The 20567-nt window shown below is 37.0% G+C and overlaps 1 protein-coding gene across 4 annotated transcripts in view; it reads right to left on the reverse strand.

Annotated features, from left to right (window-relative positions):
- Positions 1–20567, reverse strand: part of bcar3 (BCAR3 adaptor protein, NSP family member) — a 476193-nt gene that overhangs the window by 390554 nt on the left and 65072 nt on the right. The gene's annotated exons all lie outside the window — the stretch shown is intronic.

A 20567-nucleotide genomic window follows, 5' to 3' on the forward strand; every position in this document is an offset into this window, starting at 1 on the left:
GTTCCTGTCTTTTGTAAGTAAAAATATATATTTTCATATAATGTACTACAATGTTTAGCATGACATTTAAATGTTATTTAACACTATATCCTATAATTTACTTAAATTTATATTTTCCTAATTACAATTACAGAGCATAATTTACTTCCTAAAAAGTTGCATGTTGCATGTTCACTTTAGGTGAACTACTGTAACAGTTGTTTTTAACACACTTTGCTAAAAATGTACAAAAGTATATTTGGAAAAAAGTATTTTAGAAGTATACTGAATTACATTAAACCATAGACTGTATATAGCTGGACAGAGCATCGTCTCTTAAAAGTAAAACCACCACAGGTCGGGCGCCCCCTGCTGTTCGGCTGCAGAAAGCTGTGTAACCCCACCCATCCCCATAGGTTTCAATGGCAAAACAGACAACTTTCAATCACGTTTTTTTCTAATATACTGTAATTCTACCTCCATTATTTAAATGCAGCAGCTAGTGTAAACCTCTGCTTATATTGTCAAATTTTTATATCCCCACAGAATTCGGTTTTTAAAACTTTATTCGGCTCTATTCAAAAAAGGTGTGGTTATGGTAAAAGGGCTGGTTATGGGCGGGACCAATAACAGACCGTCAGCTCCGCTCCGCCCCGCTCTGCAGTCTGTGACCGCGAGGCAGCCCTCAGGGGCGGGGTTATTTAAATGAGTAGGCGGTCTCTCCACAGCCTTTCTCCCTCCTCTGGTCTCTACTGCGCAGACTCTGGTCTCTGACTCGCCAAAATGGCGGAAGATTTTGGCTTCATTTTCATTGAATGTATGGGAACGGCGACACAGCGTCCATCTTTATATACAGTCTATGCATTAAACTAAAAGTGTACTTCATAGTAGTCTATGTATTTAAAATACACTATATTGTACTTTTTAAAAAGTATGATCAAATTTCAACTTTCAAACATTTGATGAAAGCATAAAATTAATGTACTTTGAATCTATTTTAAGTAAGTACATAAATATAAATCTGTTAGTATATTTATACATTAGACTTAGACATTTATCAATATATTTTAAGTACAATAAGTATAATTTTTGGTGATATATGGTGATATACCGTATATCGCCAGCCTATTAAAGAGAGCCTTCAGCCCTGGAGCATTCCTCCTCCTCCTCATTAAGAGTAAAGCAGTGGAAATCGTAGGTGGGTGGGTTCACAGAGCCAGACACAAGCAACATGTGTGTACGAACATGTTGACCTCATTAGGGAGTGCTGGGAAGTAGTGCCTGGTGACTCTATGCACAAGTATACTAATATATAATTCTTTTATACATTACAGGAATTGCATAATGATATTTTAGCTCATTTGGCCAGACACACAACAGACACATAAAAAGTTTATTAATAAAAGGATTAGACTTCCAGAGGTCAAAGAGAATCAAAATGATAGACAGGTGATAGATAACAACATACTGGAGTGAGAGCAGGCAAAAAACAGGAAAGGAGCACAGCAAAAAAAGAGGTCTAATAACAGACAAATGGGTCAGCAACGATAAACAATAAGTACGAGATCTAGGCAAAAGAGTAGTGAAAAATACAAAACTGGGTTAGAAACCAAATGAGCATTAAACAAATGAAGCATGAGGTAGAAGAACTAAGAACTAGATTCAATACCAGGCAACAAGGACCAGAAACAGGGGGGTATTTACACTAACGTGAGCAGGTGTGTGTAATCAGAAGCTTGGCGAGTTAGAACCCTGATGCATCACAGTGTGGGTGCATGCTGGGAGTTGAAGTCTTTAGTGTGTGCAACAGAGGACTGACAGAATGTAATGATGATAGTCATACAGTGGTGTTTGAAAGTTTGTGAACCTAATTTTCTATACATATCTATTTATAAATTTAATTAAAATATCTTCAATTCTAAAAGTAGATTAAGAGAACCCAGTTTAATACAGTTAGTCAAAAATAACATACTTAGTCATTTATTTATTGAGGAAAATGATCCAATATTAAATATTTGTCAAAAGTGGAAAAGTATGTGAACCTCTAGAATTAGCAGTTAAAAGGTGTTTTCAATCAATGGGATGATGATCAGATTTGAGTGGGCGGAGCCTGATTTATTTAAACAAAGTCTGCTCTCACAAAACATGTGAAGTGTAAAATGTATCATAGCACAAACAAATCAGATTTCTTGTTGGACCTCAGAAAAAGTGTTTTTGATGCTCATCAGGCTGGAAAAGATACCAAAACCATCTCTAAAGGGTTCTGATTCTCAGAAGGTGGGTCATGCAGCAAGACAGTGATTCTAAGCACAAAAGTCATTCTACCAGAGAGTAGGTTAAAAAGATACTGAAAGCACAAGTTCACATACTTTTGCCACTGACAAAAAATCTCTTCGGTAACATATCTAGCTCGCCACTAACGTTAGTATGCTAGCTTTCCGCTAACCTTAGTTCCCTCCTAGGTAACATAGCTAGCTCACCACTAACATTAATATGTTAGCTTTCCACTAACCTTAGTTCCCTCCTCGGTAATGTAGCTAGCTTGCCACTAAGGTTAGTATGCTAGCTTTCTGCTAACCTTAGTTCTCTCCTCGGTAATGTAGCTAGCTCGCCACTAAGGTTAGTATGCTAGCTTTCCGCTAACCTTAGTTCCCTCCTCGGTAATGTAGCTAGCTCGCCACTAAGGTTAGTATGCTAGCTTTCCGCTAACCTTAGTTCTCTCCTCGGTAATGTAGCTAGATTGCCACTAACATTAGTATGCTAGCTTTCCCCTAACCTTAGTTCCCTCCTCGGTAATGTAGCTAGCTCGCCACTAACGTTAGTATGCTAGCTTTCCCCTAACCTTAGTTCCCTCCTCGGTAATGTAGCTAGCTCGCCACTAAGGTTAGTATGCTAGCTTTCCGCTAACCTTAGTTCTCTCCTCGGTAATGTAGCTAGATTGCCACTAACATTAGTTTGCTAACTTTCACTAACCTTAGTTCTCTTCTCTGTAACATAACTAGCTCGCCACTAAGGTTAGTATGCTAGCTTTCGCTAACCTTAGTTCTCTCCTCGGTAATGTAGCTAGCTTGCCACTAACATTAGTATGCTAGCTTTCGCTAACCTTAGTTCTCTCCTCGGTAATGTAGCTAGCTTGCCACTAACATTGGTTTGATAACTTTCGCTAACCTTAGTTCCCTCCTCTGTAATCTAGCTAGCTCGCCACTAAGGTTAGTATGCTAGCTTTCCCCTAACCTTAGTTCCCTCCTCGGTAATGTAGCTAGCTCGCCACTAAGGTTAGTATGCTAGCTTTCTGCTAACCTTAGTTCCTTCCTCTGTAATCTAGCTAGCTCGCCACTAAGGTTAGTATGCTAGCTTTCCCCTAACCTTAGTTCCCTCCTCGGTAATGTAGCTAGCTTGCCACTAAGGTTAGTATGCTAGCTTTCTGCTAACCTTAGTTCTCTCCTCGGTAATGTAGCTAGCTTGCCACTAACGTTAGTATGCTAGCTTTCCCCTAACCTTAGTTCTCTTCTCTGTAACATAACTAGCTCGCCACTAAGGTTAGTATGCTAGCTTTCTGCTAACCTTAGTTCTCTCCTCGGTAATGTAGCTAGCTTGCCACTAACATTAGTATGCTAGCTTTCGCTAACCTTAGTTCTCTCCTCGGTAATGTAGCTAGCTTGCCAATAACATTAGTATGCTAGCTTTCGCTAACCTTAGTTCCCTCCTCGGTAATGTAGCTAGCTTGCCACTAACGTTAGTTTGCTAGCTTTCCGCTAACCTTAGTTCTCTCCTAGGTAACATAGCTAGCTCACCACTAACATTAATATGCTAGCTTTCCACTAACCTTAGTTCTCTTCTCGGTAATGTAGCTAGCTCGCCACTAACGTTAGTATGCTAGCTTTCCGCTAACCTTAGTTCTCTCCTTGATAATGTAGATAGCTTGCCACTAACGTTATTATGCTAGCTTTCCCCTAACCTTAGTTCCCTCCTCTGTAATGTAGCTAGCTTGCCACTAACGTTAGTTTGCTAGCTTTCCGCTAACCTTAGTTCTCTCCTAGGTAACATAGCTAGCTCACCACTAACATTAATATGCTAGCTTTCCACTAACCTTAGTTCCCTCCTCTGTAATGTAGCTAGCTCGCCACTAACGTTAGTATGCTAGCTAGCTCGCCACTAATGTTAGTTAGCTCTTCGCTGACGTTAGTTATCTCCCCGGATTAGATGTTCACAGTGGGCAATTTAGGACAATTAGGACAATTTAAGACCTTAATTAGCAGGATTTTAATTTAAGACATTTTAACACTTTTTATTGACCTTTGGGAACCCTGGATGAGATACTGTACACATTTACCCACAGATGTTACAGTAGACTCTGCTCACTCATAGGTTGCCAAAGCTCTGCCGTTTCAGCTGTTCTCATAAATGCTCAATTTTGGCAATGAATCTGGCAACTGGACAGGGCAAGGAATGTTACAATCTGATGGAGACATTCCTGGGAATCCTTTGCTGTTTTTGGGTGAACATTATCCTGCTGAAAAATGCTGCTATCAGTTAAAATTCCTGACCTTAGAGGCAACACCTATGTCCTGCATATATCACTGATCTGTCAGTGACCCTTGTATCACTACTAGGAGTGACTGACTGTCGTATGCGATGCTCCCCAGATTATCAATCACACCAGCAGGATTGACACCATTTCACCACAAAGCCATCATACCATTGGATCCTAAACACTAGAGACAGTTACTCCAACAAAATATAATAGAATAAATCATGTTGTAATGCCCTTGATTTAAAAAAAAAACATAAAATAAATCAGCTGGTTTCCCAATACTTTTGTCCAGCAGAGCCAATACGGCTATCTGTTCCTTTTTGTGTGTGTGTGTGTGTGTGTGTGTGTGTGTGTGGGTATGTAATTCAATCTTTTGCCATAACCAACACCTTTTCTCTTCAAAGTCTGACATTAAGTCATGATCTCATTCCGACCATGGCAGGGGAGATTCCACCGGGAGTCTGAAATATTTAACTCATTCCATCAAAACCATTTAATTACATTCACAGATGCAGATCTTTCGTGGGTTGCCAGATTGAGAACCAGAAACTAAACCTTCACTGATGATTTTGTGCTCCTTGATTTGTTATTTACTGATTTTATTTTTAATTGTTTGTTGGCAATTTAAATGTATGCACTTTATATTCACTTTATATCAATTTCTTTTTTTTTTTTTTTACCACTAAAGACTCCATTTCCCAGCATTCTCAGCCCATGGACTACAATGATTCGTCTGAACACGTGACTCTGCAGCGTTCAGCCTCTCCCTCTTTCTGATTTACTGATTTCCCACACCTGTTTGTATCAGTATATAGTCCTCTGTTTTCTCTTTTCCCTGCTGAGTATTATGTAGTTTTCTAGCTCTGTTACAAAGCGTTTTCCTTGCTTTTTTGCCTTATTTTGATCTACCCTTTTCTGCTCTTAGTTTACTCTCTTGTCTAGCCCTATAGTCCTGCTGTTTATCGTTAGCTACCAACCTTGCTTTCCTCTCTAACTTCTCTCTTGCCTTATCCCTTTACTCCTGATTGTTTACTTGTGTACCGACCCTGCTTCTGGCTCACTACATTCTGGTATGTTGTTATTTATTGCTGCCCTGTTGTTCACTAGTTGTACATTGTACACCAATCCTTTTGGGATGTGTTTTATAATCAACAATAAATCTGTGTTTTATAATTGGCACTTGTCTCACTTTATCCTGGGCCTGGTCACAGTAGCATATAAATGAAAAATATATATATATATATTTTGTCATATTGCCAAGAATAATATAGTTGCAAAAATACCCTATGTTTGTGGAAGTGTATCATTGCACAAACAAGGCATATTCCTTGTTGGACCTCAGAAAAAGAGTTGTCGATGCTCATCAGGCTTTAAAGGTACTAAAACCCTCTCTAAAGTGTTTGGATTCTCAAGAGACGTTGGGTCATGCAGCAAAACAATGACCCTCAGCACACAATTTGTTCTACCAAAGAATAGTTCAAGAAGAATAAAGTTAATCATGTTTTGGAATAAAAAGTAAAAGTCCGGACCATAATCCAATGGAAATGTGGAAGGAACTGACGTGAGCAGATAATGTGAGAAAGTTCATCAACAGCCTAGTGTTTAAGCTGTTTTGTAAGGAGGAATTGGATAAAATTTGCCTGAATGGTTTATTTCGTTGCTGTCCAATGAAAAACAAGTATCTTCATTTTTGTGGAAACTGTCCCTTACACTGTGCCAAAATTTCTTAATAAATGGACCAATAGAAATTCTGCAAAATATTCTACCTAAAATAAATAATTTTTACACTGACTTTTACTGAAAGTTATAGTTTGTTATTACTTTGAGGCCATATCACCCACCCCTAGCCAGTAGTACTAGTCTGGATCACTTTACTGACCTCAAATTCTCACTGCTGCCTCAAAAAACACGGCTGCATACGTTTCTCTATTATCTGATGACACATCTCAATCATCAAATATTAATGAATTATTACAGAAAATATAATACATACTGCTCCTTTAACTGTTTATTATTATCATTATTTCCAGAAAGACAATCATGGTCATGAGACTGAGCCAGTCACCAGCATGGAGGGCAATGAGTGAAGCAGGAAATTCCCTGCTGTGTCTGTGTCTGTCTGAACCTGTATACTAAAACACACACAAACACACACACACACACACATTCATATATCGTAACTTTCAATGGAAACCAACGTAAAACAATTTATTTCAGGTAATTTTGGAGAATTTCTATCAAGCTATTTTTACACAGGGACAGTTGGTTTGTTGAAATTATGTATCTAAAAAGCAGAAGTATCTCAAAAATGGAGATACTTGTTTTTCATTGGACAGCAACAATATACAGTACATGCCCCTGTGAAAAGGAAGTATACTTAATTAAGAGCATTAAAAGTATTTTCAATTAGGAAAGGAATAATAAAAGGGCAGAAAATCTCACACCCCTTGTGAAAAAGAAGTATACTTAAGTTCTGTTATTTTGGAACCAATAATTTGTACTTAATTACTACTACCAGCTGTCCGACTGAACATTACAAATCTATATATAAACATAATAATTGTAACGAAGAGGAGGAGGCAGGATGCAAATGCAAGTCTTTTTTATTATCCATATTTAAACTAACAAAGAAAAGAACACTAAACAGAGGATTAAACAGAGGATAAACTAAAATACTGAACCAAACAAGCAAACCAAGCAAACAAAGAAACAAACTAAATAAAGAGATAAACTAGATCTGGACAGAGTAACAGGACAAGAATAGACAAAAAGCGCGACACACAACAAAGGAGCACATGGGGTATATATACACAGGCAAACATAAGGGACACCTGTGGGAGCTAACAAGGGGGCGGGGTTACAAATGAGACACAAGGTGAGAACACTGATGGCTAGGGCGGAGACAGGGACCAAAACACAACAGAAGCACATGGCTGGGAACATGACAGGAGCACAAGGGAACAAATGAGGGGAAAAACACAGGACAGACACAGGCTAAACTGTGACAATAATAGTGTACTTGAACTATATGCGCAATAATTCAAGTATACTTTTTCTACTTATACTTACATTTTTACCTACTTAATCTGTCATTCAGTCTACTTTGAAAAAGTATACTTTATTTGGCTGTGCTGATTTTATACTGGTGATGTACTTAGTAAAAATATATGTGTAGTATTATTTTGTGTATAACTGTGCTTTTTATGATAAAACTATACTTTTACGAAATGAGTCTAAAGGAGTCGATATTTCTGCAGTAAAAAAAACTTTTTTGTGTTAAATTTATACCTAAAAAGTTTACTTTAGTTACTTTAGTGTCGGCAAAACAACTTGTAGCAGTGAGATATATTGCTTTTGTTTCCCCAGTTTTTATGCACTCCTCAAAATGAATGTGATGTTAAATCTATATTTTAATCACATTTTTAATAGATGTTTAATGTTCAGTCGGACAGCTCACACAAATATACTTAAATTATATTAAATAGTGGCAAAAATAACATACGACTAGTATACTCAATATGAATTTAGTGCAAATTTATATCATTTTAATTACAAATGAGTAGTAATTAAGAACAAATTATTGGTTCCAAAATAACATAACTTGAGTATACTTCTTTTTCACAAGGGACAATCTGCTGACAACTTTTATGGAGATGCAGATTTCATTTTCCAGCAGGACTTTTTGGCACGCTGCCCACACTGACATGTGCTGTATATATATGTGTGTGTGCTTGTATGAGACGGCAGTGGTGTGTAAAAGAGGCCTGAATACCGCAGGGGGATTTCTACCCGGCTATAATAATCACTCAGGCACAGAGATCTGTGGAGGTTCACGTCTGCTACTCGATCCCAGGCCACATGAAAGGCAGTAAGAGTGAATGGGGTGTCCCATTTCAAGGCCCGGGACACGGTGCAGGTGCTCCAGGTGTGGCGCTGCACCGCGTAAATAAACAGAGCTGGAAACGTAGAGTGCACACGGGATCACTGATCAAACCTCGGGCCTGAGAGGGGATTTAACAGATAAATATAAGGTAGATCAGAGGATCGAATTATAGAATAGAGCCATTAGAAATGGAGAAAGAGAGCAGTTCATTCTTTTTTTTTTTAAGTATTTTTTTAACATGGAAAAGTACATACTTTTTTTATTTACTTAAAAACATACTAAATGTTCTATTTAAGAACATTCAAGAACATTTAGTACTCGCCTTCGGCTTGTGCCTACGACCAAATCACAGCTGTGACGTTATTCGTGATAACACACGACCTCGAGTGTTCTATTGCTTTTATACAACAGTTTTTTTTTTTTTTTTTTTTTTTTACAAAATAAATAAAGAAAATAAATCAAAGAACTTTAAGAAATTCAGAATGAATATGCTTTAATACGGGCTGTGCCTTCTGCCAAAAAGTAGTTCCACCACAAGTAATCTGTTACAGAACTGTAACTTAGCTACAAAGCGGCGTATAGTTTATACAGACTAACACCACAAACCTTAACAATATAATATTTAATATCTGGCTGTGTTTATGAATAATTATAGCTTCAATATAGACACCCAATATGCAATTTTAAAGCTTAGAATCTCTGCTTTTCAGTTATCTAGCCGATTTAGCTGTATCTCCTTTCACAAAATAAACAGTTAGGGCAAAATATGCCTTGTTTATGAAAATTATGAATCATAATTTTCATATTTGCCTTTTTCGTACGTCCATATTTGAGCGGACATGTTATACACCATTCGAACCGTCTGCCCCTCCGGATTACGGAACTGCGACTACTGTTCTACTGTAGGAATATACGGTCCCTGAATTAGAGCCCAAAGAGTGTGTCACACTGTCTATGTGCAGTTTAAATCTGCTTGGGGTTTGCCCCGGGGTTACCTAAGGAAACTTCTCACACACACCCAACCCCCTCCAGCGCTTACCCCACAATCTACCTTCAAAATGCCTCCAAATTTAAGAAAATCCATCAATCCAGCCGCCAGTAATCCTCATTTATATCCAAACACTGCTTGAAATCATTTGAGGCCTTTGGCTCGTGCTTAGGACCGAATCACAGCCGTGATGTTATTCGTGATAACACACTCCCTCTCATGTTCTATTGCTTAATTATACATTTTTTTTTTAAATAAGTGAAGATGGTAACGGTAGGATTGTGAAATAGCGCTAATACTCTCCTCTCCTGCTTTGTGGAGTCATCTTCAGGTGAAAGCTGTGCGTTTTTTAAGCATTTCCGCTTGTTTTGCTGGGTGGTGTTGGTTTTAGTTAGCCGGCTGGACTGTGGTTAGGTTAGCGTAGCTTGCTTTAGCTCAGCATTAGCTTAGCTAGGCCTAGCTTAGCCTGGCTGGTTAAGTTAGCGTTCTGGCTGTCAGACCGCATTAGCCGAGCGATTTTCTTTCCCTTTTTTCCCCCACAAAAGACGAGCCAGCGCTGTGGGTGAGCATGCCATGGCTGAGCGCTAGCCTGTGCTAGGCTAAGCTAATGCTGCTGGTGCCGGTGGAGGCCGTGCTGTTATCACAAATATCATCACGGCTAGAACACTTCTCAACCAATCAGATTGTGAGGTCGGAACTAACTGTTGTATAATTTGGAACAATAAATGGCAACTTAAGTAATTAAGCTATATTTAAACTCGGTACCACTTTAAAATAAGACTACCTTTATAAAGGGTTTATAAATGGTTTACAATTAGATTATTAATGGTAAGTAATTAGGTTGTAAATGCCTTAAAATCATTAATAATCAGTTATAACACATACGTAGAAAGGGCAACAATGACCTGTTGTTTGCCAAATAGTGAATCCACAGCCATCTATATTGTAAACCTTTCTACGTATGTGTTATAACGGATTATTAATGATTTTTAAGGCATTTACAACCTAATTAGTAACCATTAATAAACTAATTGTAAACCGTTTATAAACACTTTATAAAGGTAGTCTTATTTTAAAGTGGTACCTTAAACTCAACATAAAACTTCTGCGAACTTAAGTAGATTAAAGTATGTATTTTTTAAACACTTTTTTTTTATATATACTTGAAGTATATTTGCGTATTGGTGAACATATTGTGTAGACCTTAATGCTACCTGTGTCCTGCTGGAAAATGATTTTCTGGGATTTTCTGGGAAAAATCAGTCAATTTTTTAATTTCATTTGTAAATCAAGGGACCAGAGTCTGGAGGAAGAGTGAAGTTTCCACCAATCAGAAAACAGATTTCCCTTTCTGCTGCTTCATGCTTTCTTGATAACCCTCATCCCCAGATGCTTTAAAAGTCAGACGGGCAGGACGAGCTGAGAGGGCCGTGCCGCCTCCGTTTCATAAAGACTCCAGAATAGAGATATACAGACAGAGATAAAGATCAGAACACCCTGCGAGCTGCTCGGCACGCTGGGTACGTGAGTCACAGGGCCGCGCTGTGTTACTCACTCAGCTCAGTGTGTCCAGTTCACTCACACGCAGGGATGAGTAACTCCAGAGATAAATTACTGAACATCCCTCATCATCCCTGCTCTGCTCAGGCCTGACTGACTGACCATCACTCACACACAGCCTCACACACACACAGCTCAGTGTTAACAGGACACGCCTCAAAAACCTCATAAACATTTCATAATATTATTTAGAAATAATACGTGCTACTGTAGTGTTTCTGTTTTGTAACATGGTAACATTTTGTTATTGTGTAATGCTATGTGTAATAATGTATGAAATAAAAAGTCATATAAGTCATAGGGCTTAAAAATAACACGCATATATACTGTACATATATACAGCTCTGAAAAATAAATAAGAGACCACTTAATGATGATGAGTTTCCTTGATTTTACCAAATTGAAAACCTTTGGAATATAATAAATAATCAAGAGGAAGATAGATGATCACAAGCCATCAAACCAAGCTGAACTGCTTGAAGTTATCCAAAAGCAGTGTGTAAGACTGGTGGAGGAGAACATGATGCCAAGTTGCATGAAGAAAACTGTGATTAAAAACCTCAAGGGTTACTTCATCAAATATTGATTTCTGAACTCTTAAAACTTTATGAATATGATCTTGTTTTCTTTGCATTATTTGAGGTCTGAAAGCTTTTCTGAATCTTTTTTGTTATTTCAGCCATTTCTCATTTTCTGCAAATAAATGCTTTAAATTAAATTATTTTTATTTGGAATTTGGGAGAACCTATAAATAGCAAAATCAGAGAAACTGATTCAGAATTGAAGTGGTCTCTCAGTCAATAACCAGACTAAATGTAGAGAATAAAATGCAACAAACAATGAACCCTGGTTCAGACTCGATTTCTTCGTTTTGTATTAGTTTAGTAATATTATCTTTCAGTACCACTTTAAAATAAGGCTCCTTTATAAAAGGTAAAACACATAAATAGAAAGAACAATAGTGAAAATGACTTTTTAACATAGAAAGTTAGTTTAGTCATGTAATATGTTATTATACTTAAATGAATAAAGTTATTAGCATAAATGTTAATTCTGGCTGATGGAAAAGACAAGGTAAGATAAGCATCTAGTAAGCAGTAAGATGTGAGGTTTAACAGTATAAATGAATATGGAATCACTAATTGCTACATGACAGGCCACAATTGCCTTTACTATTTATGTGTTGTGACTGATTATTAATGGTTTATAACCTAATTAATAACCTGCTGAATGAATAAACTACTTTATAAACTTTTATGAATCCTTTATTAAAGAGGCTTATTTAAAGTGGTACCTCTCTTTCAATATGTTCTCTTAATAATGTTTTAAATACAGTCCAATGTCCATATACAGTACAGGCCAAAAGTTTGGACACACCTTCTCTTTTTCAATGCGTTTTCTTTATTTTCATGACTATTTACATTGTAGATTCTCACTGAAGCATCAAAACTATGAATGAACACATGTGGAGTTTTATGTACTTAACAATAAAAAATGAGCTGAAGCTCCACAGTCACCGGACCTGAACCCAATCCAGATTTGAGGTTTGGGGTGAGCTGGAGCACAGAGTGAAGAAGACAAAGAGCCAACAAGTGCTAATAAACACCTCTGGGAACTCCTTCCTTCAAGACTGTTGGAAAACCATTTCAGATTTCAGGTGGCCACCTCTTGAAGCTCATATAGAGAATGATGCCAAGAGTGTGCAAAGCAGTAATCAGAGCAAAGGGGGCTATTTTGAAGAAACTAGAATATAAAAAGTACATAAAACTCCACATGTGTTCATTTATAGTTTTGATGCTTCAGTGAGAATCTACATTGTAAATAGTCATGAAAATAAAGAAAACGCATTGAAAAAGAGAAGGTGTGTCCAAACCTTTTGGCCTGTACTGTATATATAAGTATTTAACATTATTCTGTGATGATCCGGAGCTTTCCAGCTCATGCTATAAATTCTCCACATGTCTGAAACACACAGTAATCCAGTTTTTTCTGTTGGCACGCATCTCCTCACCCCCCAGCCCAATTAAACACGGAGCGTTATAAACCCGCAGGCTGGTATCTGAGATGACTCTACTCGTGAACGCTGTGTGTGGCACAGAGACAGCTGTTGGCTGTGCAGGAATGTGTGTGTATATGTAATATAATGGTATAACAGCCCCCCTGCGGCTCGACGGTTAACTTTCTTGGCACACAGAGGGTTAATGAATCGTCCTTCTGAAGACCTTCTATGGCGATTATGTTTCTACACATTATGAACCCTCTTACAGAGGTTATAACCATTTATCTCTTTATAATATTCACTCTGTCCTTCACACACATTCTTTATACTTTATATCTTTAAAAGATTACAGACTCTATTTTAGTGATCTATAGGCAAGCCATCTTTCGTGCACCGTGCAGCTTGATTTAGGGTGTGCCAGTGTGTCTTTGCTATCGTAACGACGGGAAAAGTACACCTTGCGCCAAAAGGCATGCACTAATTCTCTTAATTAATCATGGGTGTGTTTTTGGCGTAACGTGCAATAAAACCAACCAGCGTGTCGCTTGCTCATCATTCCCTTTAAGAGACAGGTGTGCTCTGACTTTGGCAGATTGCTATTTTAAGGGTGCAGCAGAGGAAACTGACCTGCTCATTCCCGCTTGTACATTCTGTTTATTGTTGATGTAAAAGTTTGCATAGCTGTCAACAGGAACGTGCTATGGGTTTGTGCACTGCTGTTTGTATTTGTGTGCTTAACAAGTAGGGGTGTACACACATTGAGGATGTTCCTGTTTACAATTCACTGCCAAGATAGCAATGAACGTCTGACTGTTGATTACTGTCTAGGTTGTATTTAGTCATCAGTGTTTTCTATTGCCAAGATAGCAATAAGCCAGAAATTGGCCTGAACACACCTTATTTCCAGACCAGCAAGCCCATCAACGTTGATACAACATTCAGAAGTACCATTGCTATTTAAACAATGCAGGCAGAAGGCATAAAAATAGACTATTGGATAGAGTATTGAGCATTACAACATGCCCAATAAGCTTCGCCCCAAAATAGAAATCCGCCAAAGTCAGAGCTCATCTGGCTCTTAAAGGGAATTGCAAAGGATGCACCTGATTGGTTTGTTTCATGTTAGGCCCAAAACACACCCATGAATAATTAAGAAAAGAAGTACATGCCTTTTGCACGTTTCAAGCCACGCAAGGTGTACTTTTCCAGCTGTTACGATAGCAAAGACACACTGATGCTCCATAAATCTGACTTAAAAACATACAAATGCACAGTGCATTTAGGTTAATTTATGAATCAGTAGTGTCATCTCTTGTGAGACCGACCCACACTGTCCACATGACCTCCTTTGTTGAAATCGGCCCACTATTATCCTTTTTACATAAATTACATTTTTTTTTGTACTTATTATACTTTAATTACAGTATAAAAATAGTACAAAAGTCTTACATAAATTGTGCTACGTGTACTTAACTCTACTAAAATTGAATTTTAATTTTGAAATTGAAATTTGATTTTAAATGTACTTATGTAACATTTAAACATTTAAATCACTTCATGTATGTAACTTAATATTTTAAAAATACATTTAATGAGTATTGAGTACTTGTTCCTGACTTTTGTAAGTAGCACACTTCTAGTATATTTTGTTTGGGTATAAAAATATATTTTAATATACTGCACTACAATTTTATTTTAAACCTTTTTTAAATTAGTAGTAGCAATTTAATTTACTTTCTAAAAAAATACATGATACATTGTGCTTTAATTGAACTACTGTAACAGTAGTTTTTAACACACTTTGATGAAAAAAATGTACAAAATATATTTAAAAAAAATAAGTATTTTAGAAGTATACTGAATTACATTAAACTAAAAGTGTACTTCATAGTAGTCTATTTATTTAAAATACACTATATTGTACTTTTTAAAAAGTATGATCAAATTTTACTTTGATCAAACATGTGATGAAAGCATAATATTAATGTACTTTTAATATATTTTAAGTAAGTACTTAAATCTGTTCATATATTTACAGCATACTTAGACATTTCTTAATATGTTTTAAATACAATTAAGTATATATTTTTTTCACCAGGGAGTAAGTAGCACACTTATAGTATATTTTGTTTGGGTATAAAAATATATTTTAATATACTGCACTACAATTTTTATCAATTTTTAAAATAGTAGTAGCAGTTTATTTTACTTTCTAAAAAAATACATGATACATTGTGCTTTAATTAAACTACTGTAACAGTAGTTTTCAACACACTTTGAGAAAAATGTATGAAGTAAAATATATTTTAGAATATATTTAGTATATTAAATTACATTAAACTAAAAGTGTACTTCATAGTAGTTTATTTATTTAAAATGCACTATATTGTACTTTTTAAAAAGTATAAACATGTGATTAAAGCATAATATTAATGTACTTTTAATATATTTTAAGTAAGTACTTAAATCTGTTCATATATTTACAGCATACTTAGACATTTCTCAATATGTTTTAAGTGCAGTTAAGTATATATTTTTTTTCACCAGGGAGGTCACGTTCTGCTTTCCCTCAGATCATTCAAAAACACGTATCTCCCGTAAACAGCTTTCAGAGAACACAGTGACCCTCAGAAACACAGAGGCGCTGATAGTGAAAGGTTAAACACATGAAGGAGGAGAGAATTCACTGCATTTCAGCACAACAAGCAGAGCATTCTCACTCCTCGCCTCTCACGAGCCGGCCACCCCCACGGGAGCTGGTGGGAATCTGGTGAATAATGCAGCTCTCCTTCATTAATTCAAACCTGCTCACAGGGACAAAAGCCGGGGTAAATGTGTGGGTTTAAAGAGCTCTCAGCCCAGAGCCGAGCCGTGCATCAAACCCTGCAGTCACTTAGTGTGAGAGAGAGAAACAGCAGAGCTTCTCACTTCTAATTAGAGATCAAGTTGAGAAAAAAAAGTTGAGAAAAGTCAAGGACAAAACTCGACATTTAACTGGCTGTACATTCAACAAACTTATTTCTAATGTAATCTAATGTAAATGGTACACTCAGCGTCAAATAAATAGTTGCAAAAATAGTTTTAAGGCAAAATTTAGACTGATATAAATAGGGCTGGGTATTGAAATTCGATACCAAAAAGACACTGATCGAAATGTCTCATCTCAAAACACAGGGGTTGACCAATGAAACTGAAACACCTGGTTTTAGACCACAATAATTTATTGTGGTGACGGACAGTTCTGATGAAAACAGGAGAGTTGAGGTGCACATGGAATTCTGCCGTGATTTGATCAGCCGTGGTTTTATGTTTTTTGGATACAATCCGGGTTAGCACCCGAACATCCCTTTCAGACAGCTTCCTCTTACAGCGTCCACAGTTAATCCTGTTGGATGTGGTTGGTCCTTCTTGGTGGTATGCTGACATTACCCTGGATACCGTGGCTCTTGATGCATCACAAAGACTTGCTGTCTTGGTCACAGATGATCCAGCAAGACGTGCACCAACAATTTGTCCTCTTTTGAACTCTGGTATGTCACCCATAATGTTGTGTGTATTGTAATATTTAGAGCAGAACTGTGCTCTTACCCTGATAATTGAACCTTCACACTCTGCTCTTACTGGTGCAATGTGCAATTAATGAAGATTGGCCACCAGGCTGCTCCAATTTAACCATGATGAAACCTCCCACACTAAAATGATGACAGGTGTTTCAGTTTCATTGTCCAACCCCTGTATATTTTTTTTAAGTATAAAATTTAAATATTTTAACATTATAGTCATTATGGCTTTTAGAAAAATGTGTTTTGGGGAGGGGGCTGTAGTGCACTATAGGACTCTATGGTAAAAAGCTTGAGTTGAAACTTCTTTAACTTCTACAGAAGTATTTTAAACTCTAGTATCTACAAAATACTTCTACCTACAGAGTAATGAATGCCTCAACCCAACACTTCTTACCAACAAACAGTAAATCTTAAAACAGTTGCTTTAAACGACTGTTTTGCATTTGTGGGCGGAGACCAAAGCTTTCTAATTCTATTCTAATTCTATGTGCCCATTATGACACCAGTCTGTTGTGCTTCTGTCTGTTCCTCCAGATTTATAGATTAGACTCCACTAATTCAGACAATGGGCCGGCCGTAAAAATAGAACGCTTTACTCCATTTCTTTTCATTTCTTTGAGAGCGACAAATCAACAGTAGACAAAACACTGATCTCCAGCCTGCGCTGCTGCTCTCCACACACACAGCCGCACATATGGTCAGCCAAACATCAGCATGCCCCTCCGTCCAGCCTGACCCCTCACCATTCAGCTCCTTTATTCTATTCTGCAGAGTCACGAGAGGCAACCACACAAAGAGCTCAGGATCACAGAGTCCTGAGAGAGTGTTTACACACACACACACAGGCTGAGCGTGACGTTATCACCAGTGTAGGAAGTGCAAAAATACACGCAGAGCTGTGAACTCAACACACACCCATTCACCCATCCGCTCTCTGTTACAGCGCAGGAGAAAGAATAAAGACCTGCTCTTATCTCCAACACAGCTCCACAATTAACTCCCCTGAACCCCACTTTATTTAAACTCGGCTTAACTTTTAATAGAAGTATACTAGTATAATAAGGTTTATTTAAGTATTTCTATTGGTCTATTCAATCAGAAAAATCACTACAGTGCTACAGTGTAAAGAACAGCTGTCAGTTTCAAATGACATGAACATTTTTAAGTTTTTATATTAGAGAAGCTATATTAGAGAAATAAATAGAAAATATTTGATGAAACAAAGAGTAAAACATGAAACATTTGGCTGAAGAATTAATAACACAGAATGTCAAATAGAAAATGCACATTTTTACAGGTATTCAATAATTCTGCCACTTTTGTAAACAGTTATATAAATGAAATAGTCTAAATATATAGAATTTTGTTTCGTTTTTCACAATTTACTACTACAGGGAAGCCGTTTCTGTTTCATTTATTTTACTTATTAATAATAATTTCCACACACTGTATGTGTGTGTAATTCTACAATTTGCAGGTACACTTTGCGTTACTCTCTTTTTGTCAAACAATCTTTTTTGAGTCAGATTTGAACAGTATGTAAATTATTTGTTTAACCTTTTTTTGTATCGTATTTTTTTTGACTAAGGTGCACTGGATTATAAGTTGCATTAAGCATCAATAGTAAGGAACAAGGGTGTCGCCATGTTTCCTTTCTAATGAGCAAGTTGGGTGAAGTGCCTTAGTAAACAAAACTGTAATTCTTAAAAAAAATTCAAACAAGTCAAACAAGCACTGGATGTTAATCTACACAGATTTCTCTATTAAAAACGGTTTGTTTGGGTGAGTAAAGTGCTTCCTTTTATTTACAGTAATCTTAGAATTCAAAGAATTTTAGCATGATTACCAGTATGGTTATCAGCAGTTAGCGCTAGTAAATGCCACCCAGTAAATCTACACTCAGGGACTCAGTGTACAACACTGTTCCAATAACTACACACAGGGTAAACTACACACAGACTACAGGCCAATATACTCTACTCTGAACGGCAAAAGAGTTAGCGCTGTGGTTAGCGGCTAATGCTAATGCTGCTGCACTTAGCCTTAATGCTGGAAAACCTTCACTGAAAACTTACCCTTATAACACTGTACTTCGGCGGAGTGGCTTTACTGATTCTTGACTGGTAGAATCCATACATAATGTTTTTTATAATATATATAAGAAGTTTTGTCGTTTTTTGGAAAATTAAAGGATTTTAAGTGCCTTATAATGCGAAAAATACGGTAATCATCATTTAAACAAGTTTAACAACAACAGAGTTAACTGAAGAGACGATATATCATTGCACAAATTATTGTGATAAACGGTATTATTGTCATTCTAAGACAATTTAAAAGCCACTGATATAAAAGAATAATATTCAGAATAGAATAGCAAAGCAATTATACCCTTTTAAAGACAACACATTTTAATTAATCATAGTTTGGTAAATATAAAAAAAAAAATCTTTATCTTACTGCCATACATCCACACTTGTGTTTACAGTTAGAGTATATGTGAAGAAACATACAAATAAACACAATAGACGATATCACGATGATCAAATATTATTGAGGTCATGTATATTTATTGTATGATAAGTCGATAATGTAATTATCATGACAGGTCTGCTGACGAATCAATTCTTTCCAAGTTTTAAATGTGTCCTCATTTCCAAAATGGGCCGTAATTAACATTAAACTATATTTATCACAGGGGAAGACCCTCCCCGTCCCATTCACTTTGCATGAGACCCGGACCACCAGCAGCAGGTTATGACAGGTTTGGAGAGTCAGTGCTGTATACTCATATATATACCATGTGTCTGTAGTTTGGCCCCTGGCCAGCCTTTGAAAGCGAATGACACTGAGAGACAATGCCTCTCACAGACCCTCCCTTTGTTTAGGAGCGTGTGGGGGGGTGTTGTAGAGGGGATGGTGGGTATGGAGCGTCCCACAGCGCTGCATTCAGATCTCCAGCCAAAACGAGAAGATGGCAGACATATCCATCACAAAGTTATTAAAGCTCACAGCGGTGGCTGCCAGTCCGGTTCCCAGAAACAGCAGAACCCCCAGCATGCACGCACACACACACACACACACACACTCGCAGACCCTCCACAGCAATACACAACTGAATCACAAACAGTTAAAGACACAAAAGCACCATCTCAACACAGCCAAGCACAGTTAACACTAAGTAATCTACTAAGTACTGATATAGGGGGGCTGAATACTTTTGCACGTCACAGTTTTCGGATTTTTATTTGATAAACATTTTGAAAACCATGTGTCATTTTCATTTCACTTCACACTTCTCATGCAATACTTTGTGTTTGTCTATCACTTAAAATCTCAATAAACTATATATATATATATATATTAAAGTTTGTGGTTGTTGACAAGTTGACAAAGTGTGGAAAAGTTTAAGGGGTATGAATACTTTTGCAAGCCACTGTAAATTACTTTTTTTTTATCCTATCTAAGCATATTTAGAACAAAAAAGACCACTTAAAACCAGTGGTTCTCCCATAACACAAAAACTCTTGGGTGGAGACATTTACCTACAAACACATACAGTATAACACACACACACACACCTTCCACAGCAATACACAACGGATTCACAAACAGTTAAAGACACAAAAGCACCCTCTCAACACAGCCACAAACAGTTAACACAGTTAATGTGGCTAGATGTACTTCTACATCTTCTACATAGCAAAATTAACAATGTCAAATTAACTCTTTAAGAGTTGAATTTAACACTGTTCTAGATAACATATGGTCCTAGATAACATATTAATCCCTAAAGGGCCCTCAAAGACAGTTCTGTATCTCTTAGCATGTCCAGAAATGCATGTGAAAAGCGTGTCCATTAGAAGTGACTTAAATAGTGACTTCCACTTCCTGACTCTAGGGGGAGCCCAGGAGAAGCAGTGTCACAATTCTATCATTTTTTTGTTGAAAATAGCAGCCTTATATGTTAATATAAGAAAAAAAAAAACATATATCCTAACTGCCAATAGGGAAAACTACTGGAAATTCTTTCTATTCTTTACTAACTAACTGTAGTGTGTATT

The sequence above is a fragment of the Astyanax mexicanus genome, chromosome 12 (genome assembly GCF_023375975.1).
Source record: "Astyanax mexicanus isolate ESR-SI-001 chromosome 12, AstMex3_surface, whole genome shotgun sequence".
NCBI lineage: Eukaryota > Metazoa > Chordata > Actinopteri > Characiformes > Acestrorhamphidae > Astyanax > Astyanax mexicanus.